Genomic DNA, 25,780 nt, shown 5'->3' with positions numbered 1-25,780 from the left:
TAACTGGTCCATGGTAAAATTGGCCCTTATGTGCGTGAACATTGTATGTATGTATGTATGTATGTATAACTTTATTTATAAAGCGCCACAAGGGTACGCAGCGCTGTACAATCTTACAGAATACAAAATTACACACAGGGAGGACGAGTGATATAATAAATAAATACAATAAATACATATATGTATATATATACTGTATATAAGTGCCATGTGGTATGAGACACAGTAGGAAGGAGGTCCCTGCCCCGTAGAGCTTACAATCTGAGTATTATAATAATCTGAACATTATAATAACCTTGGATTGTATGCTCTACTGGGCCAGGGACTGATATAAATGTCTTGGCACTATATAAATAACAGAAAAGTGCCTATGTACAACAATGCATTATGACATTATAAGCATGTTAGAATGTTTATCTACTGCCTCTATTTATATTTAATTTATCTTTACCTGAAATAAAGGAGAACTAAATCCTAACTAAAGAAGTAGACTAGAAATGTTGTACATTATGTTTTGGGCTTCTGTACCAGCCCAAGGCAACCCCAGGCCTTTAGCAGGGAAGATCTGTGCCCCCAAAAATGCCCCAGTAGCCCCCTATCTTCTATCATTCTGATTCCCTGCACATGCTCTGTGCTGCTGTCAGTTACTGAGCTTAGGGACCAATGCACAATATACAGGTATAGGACCCATTATCCAGAATGCTCGGGACCAAGGGTATTCCGGATAAGGGGTCTTTCCGTAATTTGGATCTCAATACCTTAAGTCTACTAAAAAATCAATAAAACATTAATTAAACCCAATAGGATTGTTTTGCATCCAATAAGGATTAATTATATCTTAGTTGGAATCAATTACAAGGTTCTGTTTTATTTCTACATAGAAAAAGGAAATCAGTTTTAAAATTCTGAATTATTTGATTAAAATGGAGTCTATGGGAGACGGGCATTCCGTAATTCGGAGCTTTCTGGATAACGGGTTTCCGGATAAGGGGTCCGATACCTGTACTGTATATACACAATATTAATGTCATAATATAAGGCTCATTAGTAATCAGTTTGTATTATTAGTACATGGCAGCTCAGAAACCAGTGCAATTAGCATCAGAATGTAATAATCAGCCCTGTAGCATCAGTTTATATGACAGAAAACCTAATTTTCTGCTTGATAAGTTGTGACAGTCCCTAAACTTAGCTTCTTAACAGCTGCTCAGAGCTCACTGAGCATGTGCGTGTTGCAGACACTTTCCAAGTTGGTGACCCCCGTGACAAGTTTGATGGCCTGGATCATTGCTGCTGTTGAGATGCTGAAACATTAGGGTGGTTCAATACATTTAGTATTTAAAATATGGCATTTTTTGACATACATATTTTAAGTTTTAGTTCTCCTTTAAAACACTGAGCCTGGCTCATTATATGAAATAGATGAGGGTGTATAAAAGAGGAATGCGTAAATATGGCTAGGAAAGAAGAGCTACAATCTTATTTTTGAGCTAAGCTGCCCTTAACGTGGCCATTATATTAAATGCAATTTATTAAGTGCAATTCTGACCAGCTCATTATTCCATTTATATATGCACAATCCAATAAATACATAAAAACTAAAGTGTGAAAGCAGTGGCAGAGACACATGCATTGATTTTGGGAGCAGTGCAATAAGGAACATCAATCTGAGGAGTACAAATTTTATGATTTATTAACATTGTTTTTATAAAATACACTATTCATGAAGAGCCGACGAGTGCAAGTATTGTGACTGTGCTTACATTGCTGTTCCAACATTAAACATTACTTAAGTGCAAGTAAATGTAGAGAGAATGTCCACTTATAAGACATTGTCCTTGGATGAATGCTGTAACATACATATATGTGGTGCTAGAATAGGAGGGTGAGGAGAATTGTGGGCATTGTAGACTTTAATTTAATGCTTGCCCTCTATGAGTTGCACCGCTTGTATGCCTAGCCCCTAAATGATACAATGCAATGTCTCAACTATATATAACTTTTTGGCACATTACTGTGAAATTGATTACATGAGAAAGGTGTCTTAATATTATACTGAAAAACAATCTTTGGAGTGATGGTGGTGGGTTTCAATGTCTCATGCCAGCTACTAAAGGGCAGATTTATCAACATTCAATTTTTAGTGGTTTTAGAGTTTTTTTGTAACCACCAATAAACTAATTTCCATGCAACTCATGAACATCTAGGCATTAGGTAAATGACCAAATTAAAAGAGCAGGAACAAATTTAAATGAAAACGAAAATGAAAAGAACACGAAAACCACAAATCTTTGTGGACTTACAAATGAAATACCCTGAAATCCTTCAAACCACAAATTAAGTAAAGGCTGTTACAATTTGCTTAGGACAACTCCGACTGATTTTTACATAACCTCGACAACTTAGATGACATACTTTGACATTTTACACAAAAAACTTTTAGCGCAAAAAAAATTGTAAAAGAAAAAAAATTTGAAAATGAACATTAATAAATGCGCCCCTAAGCATTAAGCAAAATATTGAAGCTTGAAATTAAATTGACCATATTGTTTTTGATGATATAGTAATTCATTGTTTTTAATAAGAGAGGGTTGCCCCTAATGACAATTTAGTGCTTTATATATATGCATTAACTTATTTATTGGGACTGTGCATACAGTATATAAATGGAGTAAATGGAATTGTACTTAATAAATTACACCATTTCATGGCCAATCAAAATTATGTCCAATAATATTGTCTTTCTACACACTTTAGTGTTAATTTTTGTATGGAAAAGCTGGAAGTCACACAGTACTATGTCTTTAGGGTTGATTCACTAAGGTGCGTTAAAACGAGCGCTATTTATGGCATGCATTCAAAATTTTATTGTGTCTTATTTTTCGTGTCTTTACGCACGATTCACTAAAAGGATGCTTGCGTTAATTTAGATGTTATTTAAGTCGCGAAGACTATTTTCATGCGGTATTTGACACAACGCATGCTAATTAATGCAGTGCGCACAAATTGCCACTGCGTGCGAAAAAACGCACGCCATATTAGCCATACACACCATTACTTTCGGAAAACTAGTGGTCTGAAAATGACCATTTCCCTGCAAACTGGAGGCTACATCACTCTAGGGCCAACACAGACTTGAATAAATCCCACTGCAAAGTCCATATTGTGTTGCCAAAACTCATTAACTGTACTTTTCTATAATTACCGCCTGCCTCAAGTAGGTGTTAATTTTCGCATAGACTAATGCGATATTTAGTGCGTTTAATGCTTCATATGTATTTTTGAATCATGCGTTAATACTATTTCTATTCGCTAATTAACACAATGCGTTAAAATTAACGCATTCAGTTGCGCGCTATTTAACACACGCGATAATACTTTAGCGAATCACGTGTTTTTTTCGCATCAATTTTAACGCAAAAAAGCATGCGATAACGCTTATCGCACTTTAGTGAATCAACCCTTTTGTGTCTAATGGGAAGGGGGGGGGTCATGTGTGTGAGCTACAAGACACTGAGTTGAGTACTATAATTTTCTTAACATTTTGTGCAATTACTGAGTTCTAAAGTGTAAATTCTTGTCAAGATTGTTTTTTTTTAAATGCTTAAAGCATAGAGGAGAGGCAAGGGAAGACACTGCACTCAGCATTCAAAACTCAAAACATCAAAACTCAGCAAATTTTAACTCTACGCTGCAGCAATCTACCAACTAAGACTCTCTATTTGCATTTATTAAGAAAACACAAAATAAATAAAACCAAACTACTTTAGGTAAGACTGAGAAACCCCAGCACCCACAAAACCCCAGAGCTTCAACATCTTCAGGTTAGCCAGACCAATGGCATAACTATAGAGGAAGCAGGCCCGGACCACAAGGTCTGCTTTAATTAAAGGACAGCTATTAAGCAGTAGGAAATGATAATCTGCAGAAAGATGAGGTCCAAAAGAACTGTGCCAAGTGCTCTTTATTTTTAAGAGAATTCAAGATGACATGTGTGTAACAAAAAAGTAAAATAGCTCCTACTGATATAATGGTATAATTGAGTCTTGTTTATTTAATTCCTACAGCTGCATTGAATGTTTTAAATTGCAAATGCAATTTATCTCATTCATAAAAACTGACAAATGACTCCAAAATGACTCAACAATCATAAAAATATAAATGTATAAAGTTTGTATGTGTAATGTAAAAGTTTGTATGTGTACAATATATAGGGAATTATTATTAATACATGCATTTATGCACCTAGGACATGTAAATGATGATAATTCCAGCCCACTGCCTGAAGAAAGTGATGAAAGTATTTTAGAGCTGGACATTGAGTAGTTTAGAAAGCAGCAGACATGTAACAGGTAGCAGCCATCTGATATAACTGTGTAATAGTCTGCCAGTTTAGGCCTAATAACAATATGAATTCTATTAGGGGTTTTCCGGATAAGGGGTCTCCATACTTTTAAGTCTACTAAAAAATTATTAGCACTGTTTTCCAACAAATAAGGATTAATTACATCTTAATTGGGATCAAGTACAAAGACTATTATTAGCATTTATTTATAAAGCGCCAACATATTCTGCAGCGCTGTACAATAAGTGGGTTTCATACATTGGACATACAAAGTAACATATAAAGCAACCAATAACCGATACAACAGGTGAAGGGGGCCCTGCCCAAAAGAGCTTGCAATCTACAAGGAGAAAGGATTGAGACACAAGGGCTTTTAGCAGCACACTGAGGTAATGTCAAACTAAATGAGGGTACGCTTCTCTCAATAAATAAGTGTTTTTAAAGATCTTTTGAAGGCAGAGAGATTGGGAGAAAGTCTGACAGATTGTGGGAGCGAATTCCAGAGAAGGAGTGCAGAGTCTTGAATGCGAGTAAATGAGGAGAGAATGAGAGAGGAGTTGAGGAGCAGGTCAGTAGAGGAGTGTAACAAGCGAGTTGGTTGGTATCTAGAGATAAGTTCAGAGATGTAGGGTGGGGCAGAGTTATGGACTGCTATGAATGTGAGAGTCATTAGTTTGAATTTTATCCTGGATGGTAGGGGAAGCCAGTGAAGGGATTGGCAGAGTGGCACGGCAGAGGAGGAGCGGTTGGAGAGGTGTATAAGCCGGGCAGCAGTATTCATTATGGACTTGAGAGGGGACAGTCTCTGAAGGGGAAGGCCAATTAGCAGAGTTACAGTAGTCTAGGCATGATATGGTAAGAGAGTGAATAAAAAATTTCGGCAGCATCTTGGGTGATGAATGATTGTGTTTTTTAAATATTTCTAAGGTGAAAGTGACATGATTTGATAAGTGATTGGATATGAGGAGTGAAGGACAGGACAAAGTTTATGGGAGGTGGCCTTCCAGTAATATGGAACTTTCTGCTGATACCTATGTTATAAATACATAAACATATAAAGTAATATATGGTAAGATGCAAAATTATGGTATTTTCTGCTTATTTCTTGTTATTTTCCCCTGTATCCCTGGGCTGATCCGAAACCTGTTTTGACATCTTATCAACACTTCCCTTTAATATTTACTGTTCCTTATGTTAATAAATGTATTTGTAATAAAAAACTATATTATGTGTTGGTGTTTATTTACAACTGATTTATACAACTGAATTCAAACACAGGGTGTAATAAGTAATCAATCTTTGTTTACTAGAATTCATGCCATTAACTTCCATTAGTGGCAATTTTTATTCACCATAAAATGCCCAAATTAATCAAAATTCATCACCCCACCCTCAACATTAAGGATGGCATTCCATAAATGTTGTATACATACTGCCTTATGTAACATTTGACTCTTTAAGAGCACTAAGGGGCACATCTCCTCATATCCTACAAATTATTGATAACATTCAATTTATATCTCATATTCTGTCTGATCAGTACCCTTTGCTGCTCTCCCTCAGATGTTCTACCCCCATCTCATTTCACACTGTGGAGACTAAGCCCCTATGGTTAGCAAATTATATGGTATAGAAGGCTTACACTGAGGGATATTCTGACTTTTGGCATAGTAAAGCACACTCTGCTTCTGCCAGAGGACCCTATGGCACATAAAAGCAGTTATTCAAAGCATCCCTTCTAGCACTACAGTAGCAAAGCAGCAAGAGAGGCCCTCCCCTACCAATCACAATGTTACTTCAAATAGGCAGATAGTAAGTGAGTACTTGCATTCTTTGGTGACTCCTTGCATTCTTTGCGAATTATCAATTATCTGCAACAGCAATATCCTTTATTAAACAGTTCGATATACAGTAGTTAGAAATACTTGTCTGTCCCCATTAAAGAGTGGAACGGTTTGTAGACTTCTAGAGAAACCTACATGAGTCTACAGTCGATGAAATAAAGAGAGTCATCTCTCTTATTTTTTATTCTCTCTTAAAAAAAAATCCCCAGGATGGATGGAATCCCCTGTTAATGGTACAAAGAACTTCAGATAGCACCAATACTTTTAAACACTGTTAACTATGCCCTTAAAACTTGTTATTCCCCCCCCCCATCATTTGCTGGCAATAGAGTGTTTGGCAGTGGCCTCCCAGGACCCCTTCCTTTGACTCAAATGAGTATCCATATTTGTGGCAGACTCTGGATAGATTTGGTCTGGGTGACCAATTTAACATGGCTTGAAATGTTGTATCATCATCATCAGTGTCAACCAGGCTGACATCTGCCCCATTTAAGCTCCAGAGGGGAACCTGCCATTCTCTACTGCAATTTGCCCTAGCTATCAAATCTCCATAGCTATTTGAGTATTTACCCTTCAAAGAAGAAAATCATCTTACCTAGATGATCTTTTAATTTACTTAGGTGATACACAAAACTCCCAAGAACTGCCTAAGTGATAAATATACATGTAGATCGTGCACAATAAAGTTACTTAGATCCCAGAATCTCTACTTTGTTCTGTGACTTACAAATCTCAAGATCAGAATTTATGCCTTTTAATTGTAGCTTAAAAAGTGTGGCAGTGCTCTGGATGGGACCATCTTATCCCATTCGGCATTTTGGATAAAAATAGTAAAAAAAAAAATAATTCTCTTAATAAAACTTACTTACAGGCTAGAGGAACCTTAAGCAAATTTCATAAAGTGTGGTGTCCCTGGTGGGATGCAAGTCCAGGAAAAATGATTGCGACAGATAATAACATTTCCCCTTAAAATTTAGAGTTTACTATGGGTATGGGATCCCTTATCCGGAAACCCTTTATTCAGAAAGTTCCGAATTATGTAAAGGCCATCTCCCATAGACTCCATTATAAGCAAATAATTCTAATTTTTAAAAATTATTTTCTTTTTCTCTGTAATAATAAAACAGTACCTTGTACCTGATCCCAACTAAGATATAATTAATCCCTTTTGGAGGCAAAACAATGCTATTGGGTTTATTCAATATTTAAATAATTTTTAGCAGACTTAAGTTATGAATATCCAAATTACAGAAAGATCCCTTATCCAGAAAACCTCAGGTCCCAAGCATTCTGAATAACAGGTCCCATACCTGTATTAGTGTCTCATTCTTTGCGGCATTTATTGTAACTGACTACTTAAACCCTATGTTGAAATGAAGTACAACCTGCAAATAAAAAACACCTAAAAAAATGAAGAAAAAAGAAACAGCAATAAGAATAACTACTATCAAATATTCAGACACTGCAAGATTTTTAACTCGCAGTAATATATTCTTTGATTTGACATCTGCCTTTTTATTTTCTGCACTACATATTTGCCAGAAGCATATTTGTTTCAAAACTGGCTTCTTGACATTTAAAGTCCTGCATAATCCAGGACCTAGCTATTAGGAGTCCCTCTTGTCATCCACTGACAACCAATTCATGTTGACAGTTCCCAGGAAAAAAAATGTTTGCAGCCCCTATCCACACATATGTTAACATTGCTTTTTCAATTACATGCATCCTTGCTAATATATCATATGAACTTAAGTACTATCATTCCTTTTTGTACATCTTTTGTGTCTGGTTTATTAGGCCTTTTATTATTATTATTTAAAACATGCCAATTTGCCTCAAAAGCAGAATATTAAATATGTTGTCTATTAAGAATCATAAGCTTATTGTAATACTGTATCAAAAGACTGGGTTGATTAATTAACTTACGAAAGTGAAGTGCAAATTGCAATTGTAGATAGAATTCCAGCAAAGTTGTGTCACTTCACACGACTCCATCCATTTTTTTGTGACCGTAACTGAGGTTGCAGATGAAGCCCTTCTAGTGAAATTCTGTACTAGAACAGTACTGGACAAACCAACATTTACAGTATGAACATTTATTAACAGATAACTGCATATGACTTTAAGTAACTATCACACATTTACACAGAGTCATAACTCTTAGTTCAGCACATAAAGGGCACATAACAAATTATTATAGGTGTCTCATGTGGTCCCAACAATATGCCTTAGCTATTATTATATATGTCAATGTCATCAGACAAGTAAGCTTTTCTGCAAGTTAGCGCCACATTCTGCAAGCAAGCAGTAATTAGAATAGCTTACCTCTTGCTACGTACAATAATAAGGGGGCAGAGCTAACCATGAGCCAGGAAGGAGGTATTTTAAACCAACACCGCACAGCATGGGGTGAAATTCCATTGTTAAGGCCAAAACACAGAGACCAAAAACTTGGCCCTAAGGAGAGGCCAAGAGACGTGATCATTTGCATGCACTATTACAAAACTAAAGTGGACATGACGGCAGTCGGGAGAGCTGAAAGTGGAAGGCCAAAAAACTGCTTTATTCCCAGACGTAGCCCCAGCAACCTTGGCATGCCACAGAGAATTCAAACTGCTCGCAAAACTCCTCCACTTCCTCCATTTTGCTTCCTACAACTAATACCCAAACTAACTGACTTTATCAATAAAGTAAGATTGGATAACTAACTTTAATTATCAGCTACAAGTTACTTGTGAGCCCTAAGGTGGCTAGGCAAGAACAACTCAAGCAGCGAGTGCCCTTCTACCCTATTCACCCCCCAATCTCCTGCCCACCTCTAGCCCACTCTCTCACTTGCTAAGGTCCTCCTCTTCTTCCTTGTCTTTCCTCTTTCCTTACAATTTACAATCTATGTTTTATATTTATTACAATCTGCAGTTTGCACATGTGCAATTATTTAGCAAAACTGTACCTCTTGATACGTACAGTACATGTACAAGTTATGCTACTGATATGATTGTTAGAAAATTATTAAACTTTTAAATAAAACGTTGAAAAAAAATCACAGTAATGAGAGTTTACTTGAATTCTGCTAATACTTTCAATAGCAGAGACTTAATTAGTTTAGATGATTACCTCCTATAAACTGGATCTGACCCTAGACCCCTGGGGCCCATCTTCTACTCTACAGTTCCTGTGCTCAGAAGCAGCTGCAGCTTTGTTCACATTGATGTTCTGAATGCTGATGCTCTCCCTGTTTTCCTAATCTTTTTTCATACTGAGTCCGACTGTGCAATCCTAAACACATTATATTATACAATATATAAATTATCATAGACCATTTTTTCCTTTTAACGTAAATTTACAAAGCTCCTTACTCTAGCTGAGTATGAACATTTCCTCCAAGCCAAGATCTATGCTCTGATAAAGCTAAGTTCAAATGACCATTAGACTACATATGAGTAACTGAACACGGATTTCTTTTCTTTCAGCTACTTACATTTAACCACATTAGTCATTAGTAGGAGTTGCATTAAATACATTACAACAGTGGATTCATTACTTTTCTTTAAAGCAATCAGCAAAAGTTGCCTAAATGTAATTTTGCGATTATGCATATAAACCAGACACGAATAACTGTTTGCATTATGTTTTATTGATATGCACATTGCCAAAGTAAATTACAAAACTGACACATGCTAACTAAACAGACCAATCAGCTGTAGTATGCAAGTTGCAAGTTATTAGCCCTGCAAGTTTATAGGTGGCATGCACTGTAAATGTTACAGCTCAAAGGATCAATTGTGAAGATACCATGCAAAACTATATATTCAGACGCATCTAACAAGAGCACTGAAATAAATGTAGTAAAACACAACCAAGTATATAGATAAGGCTGACAGACATAATTCTCAATTCCCCATATTTGAGGTATTTCTCAATACAGTGTTCTTGTTATAAAAATGTCATGCAGTTTAAAATGGTACCTCACAAAGACAAAATAAAAAGGCAGGATGCAAAACAATTTAGATCAAATGCAGCTGACAAAACACTTGGGGCCCATTTACTAAACAATTTTCAGATAAATTTGTATTTTTTCTAAATTATAGAACATTTCAAAATGTATGTCAAAATTTCATTAATATTCAACGTTTTCCGTGGTTTTCAGTAAATTTCCATAAAAAAAATCATATTTTGTGCAAAGAATACGAACATTTCAAAATTCGTTAACACTTTAGTTACACTTAAGTCCTTTGGAAGGCTTCCAAAGCCAGACATGGAAGACTTCAAAGCCGGAACTGTTTTCGTGGCGTTTACGAACTTTTCGTCCCAAAAATTTTGTGATTTTTCTAAACTTAATTGCTATATTTTCGTATGAACGATAAAAGCATTGTCAAGACTTTTTAGAACTACAGAAATGAGTGTGGTTACTTCGAATTGATACCATATCGCATTTCAAGGCCAAAAAAAAAGTACATTTTTACGTCAAAGTCCACTTTAAGGCAGTCCACTTTAAGGCAGGGAAAAAATGAAAATCCCCCAAGCTTTTAATTGTTGTTACAGCCTACTGTTTGTATTCAGCAGCCCACAATGGTAAAGAAGCAACAGCCAAAAGCTTCTACATACTCATTGTGTGTTATGTTCCCACCTCCTTGACGAGCTTGTTGTCAATTCACTGTAGGCCCTGGGTCACTATAGGCCCATGCTGTATACATACATACATAAATGCTGTATACATACAAAGGAGGGGCTTTCTAAAGCATAATGTAGTTGCTGTATTTCTGAGTTAGTTTGACTTGCATTGATTATCCCAGCTTTAGATGCTATTAAAACGATCTAATTGCTTGTATGTGCCCTAGTAGCCTAATTACCTACCACACAAGGAACAAACATGGATAAGCTTACCTTTCCGTTACCTTCAAAAAATTAAAAAAGAAAAAAAAAAGACAACTTGAATGGTCAACACAACCCCTTTTTATTGAACTCATGTTGAACAAGTGGTATACTGCCCCTTTAAATGGGTAATGGTTGAGAAACCTGTCCATTTTTGCCAATGTATGTAACAATATTAAACATAAATAATATGACATGCCTTCCAATTTAGATCTAAGCTATATAAATGCTTAAAATGATTGTCCGCCTCTACGAGTTTCCTGCAGTCTTTCCCTATGGTTATAGGTAAACGGGCCACAGCAATTCAGAGATGATAGTGAGTGCAATGACAAATACCGATCTAAGGCCATTAGGAGACATCAAGTAAAATAAAATAAAATGAATCAAGGGAGTTGGATTAAGAGGGAGGTATACCTTTAGTCAGTTTTTTTAAGGATCAAAGAAAAGGTTATTTAAATTGCCCACCAAGAACTGGAAAAATGCAAACAATTATATCTTTGTACTGTTGATGAAGTATAGAAATAAACTACAAAAGTAACTTGCTGCACTATATTTAGCGCACCCATGGGCCTGTGTCTAGGGCAGCAACTTTAGGAGGGACCCATACGTACCTACAAAAATAGGGTAAATACAAAAATCATGAATATCAATTGTTTTCATTGTGCACTTTAGGCCTGCACCGGAGCCATAGTTCCTAGCCTAAACCATGAAAAAAGTCCAAGACCTTTATTGTTCCTCTACCAAATGTTACATATTCATACTGGTATCTGTCATTTACAGACTTATCCATGAGACTTCCAGATAGCCAAGTTCAATTCATATCAGCAATCTTCACACCATACCACCCAGCGCTTAACATTGCCCAAACCAAGAAGATGTTAGGCTTCTGTTTGTCAGATGTATGTCAGATAAGTAAGCATCTTAAGGACAGAGCATCAGAGGACACAAATACTACAGTATAAACTACTTACAGTATAAACTATTTGCTTTAGAGCATCTAACTCAAAATAAGAAACTGTATTTAAACTGGTGTATAAAGCAATTGCTTATGTAATCTGTTATTTTTAATTCACTTTAATCCATAGTTAATGTGGGGCTGCTCCCTAGTTGGGCCCAAAGCAAGCATGGTGGGGGAAAATATAGGTCAATGTATCATAAGGATAAAGGAGGACTAAACCCCTTTAATGATTCTAATTGCTACCTACCATAGGCTGGCACTACGCTTCTTACATGCATTAGCCCAGAGCTAATGCATCTAAGCCAATCGCATAGTTGCAATCATTGCTTTTCTTTTTAAACACAGCTTGCTGTATTTAGAGAAATAAATGCTGAGTTACAAAAAGGCACCTATTGCATGTAAACACAATAAATGATTCTTGAAGTATTCAGCATACATCTGAACTGACATGCACTGAAACACCCATGTGTAAGAGCCTGTTATTATCGAGTATATTTAGCTCAGACGAAAAGCTAAAAGCAGAGTGAAACCTCAAAGGGACAACACCCCAAGCCTTAAATAGTATAGTACTCACAGTCATAGTAAATTTGTCACCTTTGCAGCAACGTGGGTGTCAAGTTTTTTTTTATAAAAAAAAGCCACCTTGTGCAAATGTTGCTGACATTCTCCATATACAGAAACTCATTCAAGGTTTCCACTCCCACAGGCTCTTTTTAATCAGGGGTTCCTAGCCCTGAAGATTTTTTGACTGTGCCTGACTAGTATCTGATACTAGGATCTGATAATTTTTGTGTTGAAACCCCCTTTAAAAGCACGAAACCCCCTTTAAAAGCACAACACCAGAAATATGTATACTTTAGACTGGAGGGTACAGAAATGTTCCGAAACGTAAGTTAAACACAGAAAATCAAACAAAAATCTCAAAATCTCAAATCTAATTCAAACTGCCAGTTATGTGAATTTATATACAGTACAATGCAAAGCATGTTACTTGAATAGTACAATACAAAAAGTATTTTGCTTGGCTGAATGTGATATTCTACTTACTCCCCACTATTTGAAGGGTAACAATTTAATTGTACAGGTATGGGATCCCTTACCAGGAAACCCGTTATCCAGAAAGCTCCGAATTACTAAAAAGCCCGTCTCCCATAGACTCTATTTTAATCAAATAATTCAGAATTTTAAAACTGATTTCCTTTTTCTCTGTAGTATATAACAGTACCTTGTAATTGATCCAAACTAAGATATAATTCATCCTTATTGGATGCAAAGCAATCCTATTGGGTTTAATTAATGTTTTATTAATTTTTTTAGTAGACTTAAGGTATGGAGATCCAAATTACGGAAAGACCCCTTATCCGGAATACCCTTGGTCCCGAGCATTCTGGATAACGGGTCCTATACCTGTAGTAACCACATGAAACCTTTGCACTATGCCTGTTAAGTAGTTTGCATGGACTATCAGATCACACAGCTGCATAAAAAGAACAAATGTTCCTAAAATCCTACTCCTAGTAGGAAGATGTCTATGTATGCTGGTATATGAGAGCAGCACCAAAATACAAACACCAAAGTAAAAGTAATATTGTATCCAGCAGCAAAAAGTTTATTAGGGGAATGCCCCTCAAGTGAGTTGTTTTACACTTTAATATCTAATTATATTGTTTATATCTCCATTATTTCTTTTATAGTAATATACCTTTGTTTATAGGTTAGGTGGAACAATCCAAGCATACAAATAATACTGGACAATTCTGCATAAAGAATAACTACAGTGTTCTCTATGGGCCTAAATTAAGGCAACAGCTGATTATGGTGTTTTTGATGTTACTGGACATCTCAAAGCTGTGCATTCTAACAATGAGCCACATCATTTATTTCTTTGTACAAAGCCATAATTAAAAGCATGATCTTTACATTGTTAAACATTATTCATTATCCGTAATTGTGTACTTTGATTTCTTCTATCTTTGATCTCATTATTCTCTCTTCTCTAAAGTGAATGTGAACATTATCAGCAGAGTTGTAGGTGTGCCTTAGTAGCAGTATATCCAAACCAAGGCACAAAGTATAAAGGCTTACCATGGCATATACTACAGGGGATTAAACTAATGTTAATAACCAAGTTTATGCAGTAAAGAAAGCTCTCTTTGCAGAAAAAACTAAAACAGTATACAGTATGTTAGTAAAAGTGTATTAATCTATACACTTGCCGACTTATAGTTTATATTTTTACTGATGCGTCTACTGATGCTGGGAGTCCCTGGAGCTAAAATCACCCCTGGTACTAGGTAGTGTCAGTAGGCTCACCAATTATGCTGGAATCATGGCGCAGATTCTGCAATACGGATAAAAAGCATGGTGATTTGCATATAAAAAATAAAATATCAAGAATATAGTAATAGGCCCACAATTACTAAGTATTTTTGTGATCCCAAATAAAAAAAGTAATGAGTCGGCTATCACTGTTTATGAATTCAATAGAAATTAAAAGTCATTGATTGACCAGTTGTTCCTTTTCTATCACCAAATGTTATGTGTTTACTAGAATATGTAAATAGCAGTTGTGTGGCACTTTATTTTAAGCCTACTTGTCACATGTCCCTGGAAATGATTCCACTGTGTGACAAAGGATAGTATTGTAGATAAATGGCCAGTACTGCATCAGAAAACTGATGAAGGGAACACAGCAATCCCAGCTGCCACAAGGTCTGATAAGGCATTTAGATGTATGCATTTTGCCTGGCTTTGTATTGAGTATGAAGATCTACCACTGTGCAGAAAATTAAAGATCAAATGACTTGTTAAGAACCACAGAATATAAATGCAATGGGATGGCTGCCTCTATAAACTGGTTTTTAGTCTATTAATAACTCTGCTACTTACCGTATTGAGATTTCTTTTTATTAAGAATGGCCAGAATACAAATACTTGTCTAGCAGTATCTGTCCTGAAGTGGACAACATTTGGAAGAGGCCATACATGGCAGAGAACAGCTGCCAACTCAGCACAAACCAAAGATATTGGCCCATGTATAGGGCCCTCTTGACAATCTGGCCAACTGTTTATGGTTAAATATGTATTAGACAAATCAGCGTGTACCTGAAGTCCTATCCCAGTGGTTCTCCCTAGACCCGCATTAAGAGCCAATCACTGGCCAAAGGAATGATCCTGATTTGCCAGGCAAATTAGGTGAAGATCCACTAATCTGGAGTGCATGCTGAGTTTATCGAAAGCAAGCTAGCTAAACTAGTCACTGTTTTGAGTGCACCAAGAGTAGAATTCTCAGCTTTATGTAACAAAAGAGACTGTTTATTAATTGTGGTATTCTGGTATTTAAAATATAGCTCTCTTCACCTCTTGTATCAGTTATTGGTTGCTTTATATGTTACTCTGTATGTCAAATGTATGAAACCCACTTATTGTACAACGCTGCGGAATATGTTGGCGCTTTATAAATAAATGTTAATAATAAATAATAATAATAGCATATGACAGAACTGCTAGTTCTAAACAATGTGGATGTTTGGGCGGCAGGTTTGCAGATTGGTAGGAAATTGTTGATAAGCATATCATAAATGTTGTGATAGTTACCCCAACGTTCAGTTTTAATGCCAGGACCTCTTTAATTAATGCCCTGCAAAATATTACAATAAAAATAACAATAGAGCCAGGTATAAACTGAGAAGTCAGGCACAAGTTTGCAGGTTGCTTCACATTAATGAAAACAGGAATTACTACTAGAAGGAAAGCCCATATAAAGGGTAGTGATGCACAGGTTGAAAATTATTTTACCTGTGCCAACCTTTACCTGTTCTAACCCAAGCTTGGCCCAGCCTGCTGATTTATATACCTACAGTATGCCTGAAATGCCCATCTCTGATGTCACCTGTTGGGGCAAAGTGTGTGAGCTATGTCAGTTATCAGATGTTGGGTTGGGACAGGTGGGGAGAACCAGCGTGATGAATTTAACAAATTTAATGAATAACCTGCTGCAGGGGGCAAAGATCCAGCCCAAACTCATCAAACCAGTGGGTTTTAAATCAACCAGTGCATCACTATTGAATGAGCTTCTACTGTAGCTGTAGTGACCAAAATTCCTTATATGCCATAGCTACTTTGCTATTCAATAGTCATAAATATGAATAATAAAAAAATAAATCTCGGTGACAGCTATTTGGCCCTACCAGTTAGAAGCATATATTGCATCTCACAGCCCATGAAAGGGTAACAATGTGGGTAATTCAGAGAATGTTATGGTTTATTTTAAGGAAATTAAGTAAAACCTTTTGATTATTTGTTCCCTTTAGCTGAAATGTCAGTAGCTGCTAAATACAATCTCCACTGACATTTTATGCATATCACTGCGTTCTAATCTCCTGCAAAACTTACATAGCATGCCTGTGCTAAAATATACAATATATTTCAGATCCCATGATGTACAAACAAGAGGAATGATTACTGAATAGCATTACAGTGAAGTGTTAGAATCCTTGTGAAAAATTGTGAATAATGAATGCATTGCTACTTTGTTGTTGCTGTCCTGTAGCTCTCGTAATTCTGTGACTGCCCACCTTAATGCTGGAGGCACAGAAATATAAAGCAGTGTGCACAATGGGTGCTTCTGACCCAGTATAACAGCGATTAAAACTCAGAGGTCAAAAGCTATCAATATCAGCTTTGCTGGAGGAATTTCAGAGGTGGATTAGAGCACCCTCCTGAGACTGTGCTGAGCACAGAAAGTCACTGTAACCCTGTATAGCATTAGGCCACTAGGCAAAAGTGTTATCTTCAGCTGTAATTTTGATATCAATGGCCAGCTAAAAGCAATACTTTTTTATGCAGAAAATGCAATTTTGTCTTATGTTGATCGCATTTGTACATACAAATGTGCTATTAGTTTGGCCAAATATGTTCATTATGTGCATTACATCACTGCAGGATGCCAATATATAAGCCACCCAACATTGAATTCAATGTCCCTAATGCACAGGCAAGTCTGCTGAGGGCCACCTAGGAAAGGCAAGACAGATGCGGTGCTGTACAACAACCTCAATTAATCTTTCTGTGTGCATTATTAGACCCACTGTCTGCCACAACATTTATCAACAATTTTTGCACTTTACATTATGGGTGAAATTCAATCAATGTGCTAAAGAGCAAAATGAAACATATTATGCATCAAAAGCAGCAGTATGCCTTTGAGTAGCATAATGAATGTTATGGCTCGTGCATTTACCTATCTATATAGTACCGCAGATGTTTACTTACACCTGTGTCCTGTAGATTAAAAAAATAAAACATAATTAATTACTTCAAATGGCATCCATATTAAAACCACCAAAATGTAACTACTTTATTTTTTCCACAGTTATAGCCTCATTAAACTGTTTTTTTTTTTTTTTGCTTTGCTAAAATCTGTAGAAGCTTGTTGCCATAGGAACACAGAATTCCTTTTTAAAGCTCTGAAATATCAATGGCAGCAACCAGTGCCACAGTTACACAATTTTTTTTTCTAAACAGTGTAGGGATTTTCATTTAGTGAAAAAATGGTGCAATAAAGTAAAAATATGCATACTTACAGAATAAAGCTACAACAGTCAACATTGTTATTAGAATTTGTGCAAATTTTCATTTTCTATGAAATCTTACTCAGATGAAAGTCAGTCAGGCAATATATAATTATACTCATGCCTCCCTTTTATCATATGATGCTAAGCATTAAGTTCTGACGGAAATGATAACTACATTTATTTTCCCCAGTAATATCAAATAATATTTATTAGAATTTTTGGTCTTTGCTTTCAGTACTAATTTGCTATTCAGGACATTTATAGCTAGGTGGCAGTGATCCAATGCTGTGTACATTTGAGTCACTTTAGCTTTTTATTTGTAAGTCTACTTATATTACTGGCTTTCATTTTGCTTCAGGGGACTTCACATATACAGGTATGGGATCCATTATCCAGAAACCTGTTATCCAGAAAGCTATTATGGGAAGGCCATCTCTCATAGACTCCATGTACCTGCAATTTTTAAATAAGATTTTGTTTATCTCTATAATAAAACAGTACCTTGTGCTTGATCCCAACTAAGATATATTTAATCCTTATTGAAGGAAAACAATCCTATTGGGTTTATTTAATGATTAAATAATTTGTTAGTAGACTAAATGATCCAAATAACAGAGAAATCCCTTGTCCAGAAAACCCCAGGTCCTGAACATTCTGGATAACTGGTACCATACCTGTTATATATACGAATATAGCATTATTATGACATATAAGGTAGGTAAGGATGCCCAGGTAATGACAGCTGCTGCACCATTTTTAGAGTGTAGGGGTAAAGCAACAGGGTCACATATGAAATCACCAGTTACCAGTTACACCCATCTATTGTTTAGCATTGTGAAATATAAATAAGCATTAATAACAATGATAATAAGTATCTACCTATCCAACAGACAGTAGAAATGGTTTTCAAATTAGGGAAAACAGTAAAGCTGGGTATGCCATCACTTCCTTCCTGTTACAGCCTACTCTCTACCTTCTACTTATTGCCCTCTATACCTTCTAGCAACTTTGGCAGGGTGAGTGGGAGATCCTCTCAGTCTGATAGGCAACTTAAAATGGCTTCCCAGATAGACGTTACTGCAATCTTTACCCACCAACTCTGCAATCCAGCCCTGTTAACCCAGGTAGTTCACCCAAATGACCCCTACAGCTCCTCTTCTTATCCCTCTGGGAGGCCCAAATGTGCAGTGAATGGCACCCAAATGGCGGCAGGCCCAGCAGAAATGCATCCACACCAATTATGTATCTATGGCATTTGTGCGTTTCCACAAAGAAACAAACCATAAAATATCTTTAGTTTATTTTGAAGGTGATTTGGCTCATATGATTTCACTTTTTGGTTTGTGACGTGATAAAGAATTTCAACAGTGTTCATTGCTGTTTATATTGACAAAATAAATGTCCACTTTTTAAGTATTACTTGAAAAAAAAACCAAGAAATGGGAACCCTGATCTGACTAGATCTGCTGTCACTCTCAGGGAGGTTTACTCTATACCCATATAGTTATCAAACTGACTTTGCTCTCCTCAAGGTTTTTCAAATCTCACTAAACAGCCACTCCTAACCTACTTCCTGCTTTGTGGCAGAGAGCTCCCCCCTCCCCCCACCAGTCACATACAGCCTTTGTTAATTCTCCTCATTAGCTGATATATATACCTTCCCATTCTGATATATATACTTTCCCTCCAGGGTTTTACCAGTCACTGTGCCACAGAATATTGTTGCTTAGAGTAACATTTTTTTCCCTATGCAAAAAGTAGTTTCTGGGTAGAGTATTTGTAAATTCCCCCAAATGATATATAATAATATGAGAGCATGTGGATTTCAGTACTGATATCTGCACAAATTAAGCATATTCTCCTACACATTCCTCCCAGCACTGCGGAGCAGCAGTATACTGATGTGAAAGATCACACTGTTACTACACCAATGGCTGTGGGTGATAAAATGTAAAAATAAATTATAATATTAAAAATAATCTTACAGATAAGAGCCATTTGCATGTTAGTTTCCTATTAACTACAAAGTGTTCCGCCTTATTCTAGGGCAGTGCCACTTGTACATTAAAGGCATAGCAGGAGTGTTTTTGGGAATACACAAAAGTAAGTTATTGTCCTTGAGCATCAAGTTAAAAATTTTAAGACACATTTAAATTATCCTAATTAACACATATTTCCCCAAGCAGCCTCTGGGAAATAAAAAACTCAGGTTAGATTTGTTTGTAACATATGGCGTCTCCACTCAATATGAGCTCACAATCATGAAGTGACTTTTGCCTGTCAACACTCAGGGCTTGATTTTATATATTATAAACAAATGAAAACTTAGTTAAATTGGTGAACCTAGCAACTACACTGTAATTTGAACATTACAGATAAAGGTGATTGGTTTAAAGACAGATACAATCAGATACTAGTGAGTTCTGCTAGAAAGGGAACCTTGTGTACACAGGAGACTATCCCCCAGCAGTATCTTTAGCAAAGGTTAGGGTGGGCTTAAATGTCTGGGATGGCCTTGAATGTGAACCACTGGCCTATTTGGATGCCCAGTTTCTGCAAACAATTGCACCAGAGAAGGAATCACAGTGTTTGACCATATGTCATAGAATGGCACACATAGGCAGGGTAGGACCGGCTGAGTATGACACACACAGGCAGGGTAGGGCAGGCAGAGTTCTGCCAGTGTGTTCCATGCTCTGCCAGCCCTATGCTGCCTGTGTGTGCCATACTCTGCCTGTCCTATGCTGCCTGTGTTTGCCATACTCTACCTGGCCTATGCTGCCTGTGGGAGATCAAGCTGGCAGGGGTTTGTTCTGGGAGGTCTGTAGTTCGAAATTGTCATTATATGGTCCCTAAGGTGTGTAATTATATGCTGGGGGTTGCAGTGCTATCCACAGGGGAGGAGGAGGCGGCATATAGATTTATAGGTATGTCTTAATATGACATAATATAATTCTTTCATATATGAATGAGCGAGCACCAATCATTTGGGCTTTTGCTGCGCTACCACCATTAATATGAGTAAAAAGCTCTTGAGATAACATGGGTGTGATTTAAAAAGGGGGAGTGGTCAAAACTGGCTTCCATTAGCGGCCCTCCACCATGTAGGCCAAAAAAATTCTGGCCCTTGGATCACAGCACTGGTCTACATCATAGTAAAAGACAATGTGATGGTGAAGTTTCCCTTCAAAGATGACAATGATCCTTATCAAATCAGATTATTTCAATGCCCCTAGGCACCAGTGATGTTGTCCATAGCAACAAATCTAATTCTGATTGGTTGCTTTGGGTAATACCACCGGTAATGTTGGCTTACACACTATAATCAACTCATCTTACTGTACATCAGGTTCTGCATATTCATTAGCAGGAGGCCCAAGAAGAGATGCAGCATCGCTATGGAAGTAACTACAAAAGGATAAATGTTTATTTAGCAAGTCAGCCAATTCTGTAGAGTTGTCTCTCCAGGTCAGACTGACTAAAAGCAAGTTAGTCACTTTAACCAGGTCTCTACTTTTGTCCCCTTACACTGAGGGGCTGATTTACTAAGACACGAATTCGAATCCGAATTGGAAAAATTCCGATTGGAAAACGAACATTTTGCGTCTTTTTCGTATTTTTTGCGATTTTTTTTCGGCGCCTTTACGACTTTGCGGAAATTGTCGCGACTTTTTCGTTACCAATAAGTTTTTCGTAGCCATTACGATTCGCTCGTATCTTGTCGCGACTTTTTCGTATTGAGCGCTCGTAAGCGGCGGCCGAAACTTTCAGACTTAGCATGATTTTGGAAGCCTCCCATAGGACTCAATGGCACCCTGCAGCTCCAACCTGGCCCAAGAAAAGTCACCATACTGAAGCTTGAATGAATCCGAACGCTACGAAAAAATCGCAACATTTTGCGCAACTTTCGGAATGGCTACGAAAAAGGCGCGACTTTTCGCGCAAGTTTTAACGCTACAAAAAAATCACTAGATTTTACGCAACATTCGGATGGCAACGAAAAAGTCGTGATAATTTTCCGAAAAAATCGCCAAATACCGATCATTACGAAAAAAACGCAATCGGACGCATTCGGCCGGTTCGTGAGTAAGTAAATGGGCCCCTAAATGTATTTTCCTATATTTCAATTTGTAGACATTGTACTCCTACTCCTACTCTATCTGACTGCATACTAGCTTTTTTATCAATGTACTGTATATACAGTAGATAGAGTAGAAAATGTAGGTTCATCCACTGCAGTGATGTTCATTTAACAAATAGCTCTTGCTCATGAAAGTCACACAAATATGAATTGCATAATTAAATGTATGGGTAATCAAGAACCAATGAGCTTTAAAATAAAACTCAATAAAAGCCTCATAAAAGATGTATTTTTAGGGTAACTACCCAATGTAACCAGCCCTATACCCTACCTAAATTAGACAGTAAACAAACCTTCTGTGATTGTCCAGTGTGGCCCTCCATGTCCAAGACTTTGACGCTTCTGCTCACGTGTTCACCTTTTCACACACAGGTACAACTAACAAGAGGAAACAGATATATTGTAGGCTGTTAGTAACTTTTAGGCAGATTATGAGCACAGCATTGTATAGGACAATACAAGTAGTGTTACTTTTAAAATGTACCCAAAGGGAATTTATACATGTAAAGCCTATTCTTGGCTTTTCTAATCAATTTATCCTGTATACAAATCACATGCCACATCCTAGACTTCCTTATTACATGGCAATGTGGCATATGTATTGGTATTTCATTGTGCAGGTAAAAAATCTATCATGAGGAATGCTTAGGACCTGGGGATCTTTCCATATCTTAATCGAACTATCTTAATCTTAAGGGATCACCATCTTAAATCTGCTAAACATCCTTTAAACATGAAATGAACCCAATAGGAATGTTTGAATTTATGCAGCCTAGTTACCACCAAGTACAAGGTAGTGTATTTTTATTACAGAGGAAAAAAAGGAATAATTTTTTGAAAAATTAGAATTATTTGCTTACAATTGAGTTTATGGGAGATGGCCTTCCCATTTTGGAGCTCTCTCAGGTTTGCAGATAAGGTATTTTTTACCAGTCTATGTTGTCTTACCATCATAGAAGAAATGTTGTTATGCCTATACTTTTAATTCTGGCAAATATATTAAGTGCTTCCCTCCCATCCATTAGAACTGCATGAATAATATCCAAGGGCATGATATCAAGCATATATATTAAAAAAATAACATGTACAATACCTAATTCACTACTACGTTATTTATGCCCCCTTTATCATTAAAAGAGGTGCCTATGTAAATAATGATTGTATTTATTTATTTTGAATAATAAAAGAAAGTGCACTTCTAAGAAACTTTACTGAATAGATAATTAAAATGTTTCAATTATTTTACAGTTAATTTTAAATGAGATGTCAATTAGAACTATTTCTGTCCTTTGCTATTTTCTTGTTATTTTTTGCCAGGCTAACAAAACCAACATAACAGGAATCAGCTCTCTTTTAGCCAAGTCTCCATTTCCTATTGTGCACTGCACACTTCTGCTGTTTTCCTTTTCTTAGGTCTTAGAACATGCAAGGTACTGTGAGAATTGGTGTCTTGGCTGGAGGAGAGCAGGGTAGTGATGACTGATATAAGCAGACAGGGTGTATTTAAGGGGGTGCAATTACCCGTGGTGATTTCCATTTACAGCCACAGAAAGGGATTTTCAGGTGCTTTGTCAGCCATATGAAGAGTGATTTCCTGCAGGAAACAAATCACCTCTTGTGCCATCACTATAAAGCTCACTAAAAAGCTTAGGGAAATTTTATTTTGCTCTTTAGAAGCATTACCAATTTCTATTCCTTTTTTAAACAAATAAAAATAATTTAATTTTAATTGGTCCCTATATGCTTAACTCTGTAGCCTTCAGACCAAGGCACTTTCCTTTTTATATTTGTTTGTCATATGTTTATTTGAAGAACATGATTCTGCCTTTTTGTTTGTTTTTAGGCATGGATCCCTGCTTTTGCTTTCAAGCTTCTGTCTTCATCATTACGGTAGATGCCCTGTTTGGGTGTGGGGAGGGGAGGCGGTCAACATGGACAAAGGAATGGACTTTGATAGTTGGCCTTCCTTGTATGGGTGGAATGGGGAGGGAGCCTGTTGGTGGAGGGTTATCACAAATAGACTTCTCGAAAGCTAATTTAACCTTCCGTTAATTTTGTTTTGCTAATTTAAGAATTGTACTATGTTTTTTTTCGAGTTATATTATGGGGGTACAGTTTTCCTTTAATGTTTGCTATGTAATACTACTAGCCAAGAGACAAAACTTGCTTATTACATGTGCCCATTGAATTAATGACAAAATATACATAATATTTGTACTTGGATAGAAAATTGGCTGAAGGATAAATTACAAAGAGTAAACCTCTAATTAAACTCTTTACATTTATTGGTGACATAAAATATGGTCTCAAAATGGCCTGGAGTGGCTCATTATCACCCAAAACATATTGGGTTGGGTGACATCTTCACAACCTTATACAGTATATACATAAAATATTTATAAAAAGTAGTAAATAAGCAGAATAAGAAGAAGGAAAAATACTGTATACTTGTGTGCATGGTGACTTAACTCTTTAACATCTCTTTAATATCCACCATACGCAGAACATATCTTTATAGAGCAAGGCTTAGGTATTCCTCTCATTAAGTTCATATACTAATGTAACTGTGCTAGATATACTGTAGGGCAGCATTCTTCAGCAATTACCCCCAATTACATGAAAATTACTCATTCATTACATAACGGAACTAAAAAAACATGTTAAAGTAAGGCATCTTTAGCTAATTTGCTGCAGGACTAATAAAGCTAATATATAATGTATGTATTACTGTCATTTTACTCATCAAAAGCCCAGCATGTTTTCCCAGCTTGAAGCTGTATCAGACCAGTAAGAGCAACAAGAGATGCTGAGCAGGGCTCTCTTTACCTCCTGTATTGGACATTATTTGTATGTAAATAGTAATAATTTCTTCTTGGCACACCATCTATTGCACAGCCATGCAGAATATTTTGGAGCTTTATAGATATCTAATCCCTTCATAATAATAATAATGTCATGGCAAAGTACCTCTTTATGGTCAGCAAGTAAGCATTGTCAATTAGGTCGAGCTGGAATTCAGCATGTAATAAAGTTGGACAGTTACCCAGTAGGGAGGCAGGGGGCTGGAATTTATAGACAGACATCAATGAGGATTAGGCAGAGGGCACTATTCAGGGGGTGGCATCTACTGGTTAGAAATGGAGGCTAGAGCTTTAGTTTCCCTTTGAAAGTGATGTAAGGCTAGTTAGTGTTAAATCTACAGCTGCTTCATTATATTTATTAAAGGTAAACATAAAATAAGAAAAACAAATTAAAAAACAAGATGAAACACAAAAAGTAAAAGTTTCCAGGTCACATATTCAGCTGTTCAAGTTACACAAAACTGTCTTTTATCCTTTACAGTGGGTGAAATAACAATGTACATACCAACATCCTCCATGTCAAGGAGGTTATCTACAGGTTACTCTCTAGACCTATACTAGCACGTCAAAGGTATATATGAAGTAGATTATTCACCGCTATGGTAAGCCAATATGTCCAAGTCACACCAGGGACCCCAAACCTTGCCAACAGTGGGGGATGTGGTGTTCATCCAATGCATAGAGAAGTAGTAATGGGATATTTCTGAGGGATAATGTCTTTTAACACCCCACTGAGGCAGGTTCCTGGAGCAACCACGTTGGGGAAGGCCAGATTCTACTACTGCAGCCCAGAATCTCAGAGACTGGGGACAGGACAAAATTATATGGAAGTCACATGGCGAGTCCACTCCACATCTGGGGGCTTGAAAATATTTTCATTTGCCATCGAATGAATGTAGTAGTGAATATGGCAATTTGGAATTTTGTCACAAATCTATATCAGCTAAAACAAAAGTGCTCATCCCTATATCTAATCTGATTAAATATAAAATGATAGAAATCCCAAATTTTTGAAACAGGAAAAAATGGAAACGTTTATGAGTTTACTGTAGTATCGGTGAAGGCCTCTGTATGGTAAATGACCCACTCTCATTGACAGTAAATAAAAGGAATATTTTGGGTTATAATTCCTCAGCAAAGCAGTGACATAAAAACATTTCATAATTATGGAGCTGGCATG

General features: G+C 36.7%; 1 protein-coding gene across 2 annotated transcripts in view; it reads right to left on the bottom strand.

The window, feature by feature from the left end:
- The window catches only part of dlgap1 (discs, large homolog-associated protein 1), a 340,814-nt gene that overhangs the window by 259,231 nt on the left and 55,803 nt on the right, over window positions 1-25,780 (bottom strand). For both annotated transcript variants that reach the window (XM_031903257.1, XM_031903258.1), the window contains exon 3: window positions 22,033-22,117. The gene's annotated coding sequence lies outside the window, so the exon portion shown is untranslated. The remainder of the gene's footprint in view (window positions 1-22,032; window positions 22,118-25,780) is intronic.

Source organism: Xenopus tropicalis, chromosome 6 (genome assembly GCF_000004195.4).
Source record: "Xenopus tropicalis strain Nigerian chromosome 6, UCB_Xtro_10.0, whole genome shotgun sequence".
In the NCBI taxonomy this organism is placed as follows: domain Eukaryota; kingdom Metazoa; phylum Chordata; class Amphibia; order Anura; family Pipidae; genus Xenopus; species Xenopus tropicalis.
Note: the sequence above shows the minus strand (reverse complement) of the source record. Positions and strands in the feature narration are given on the sequence as shown.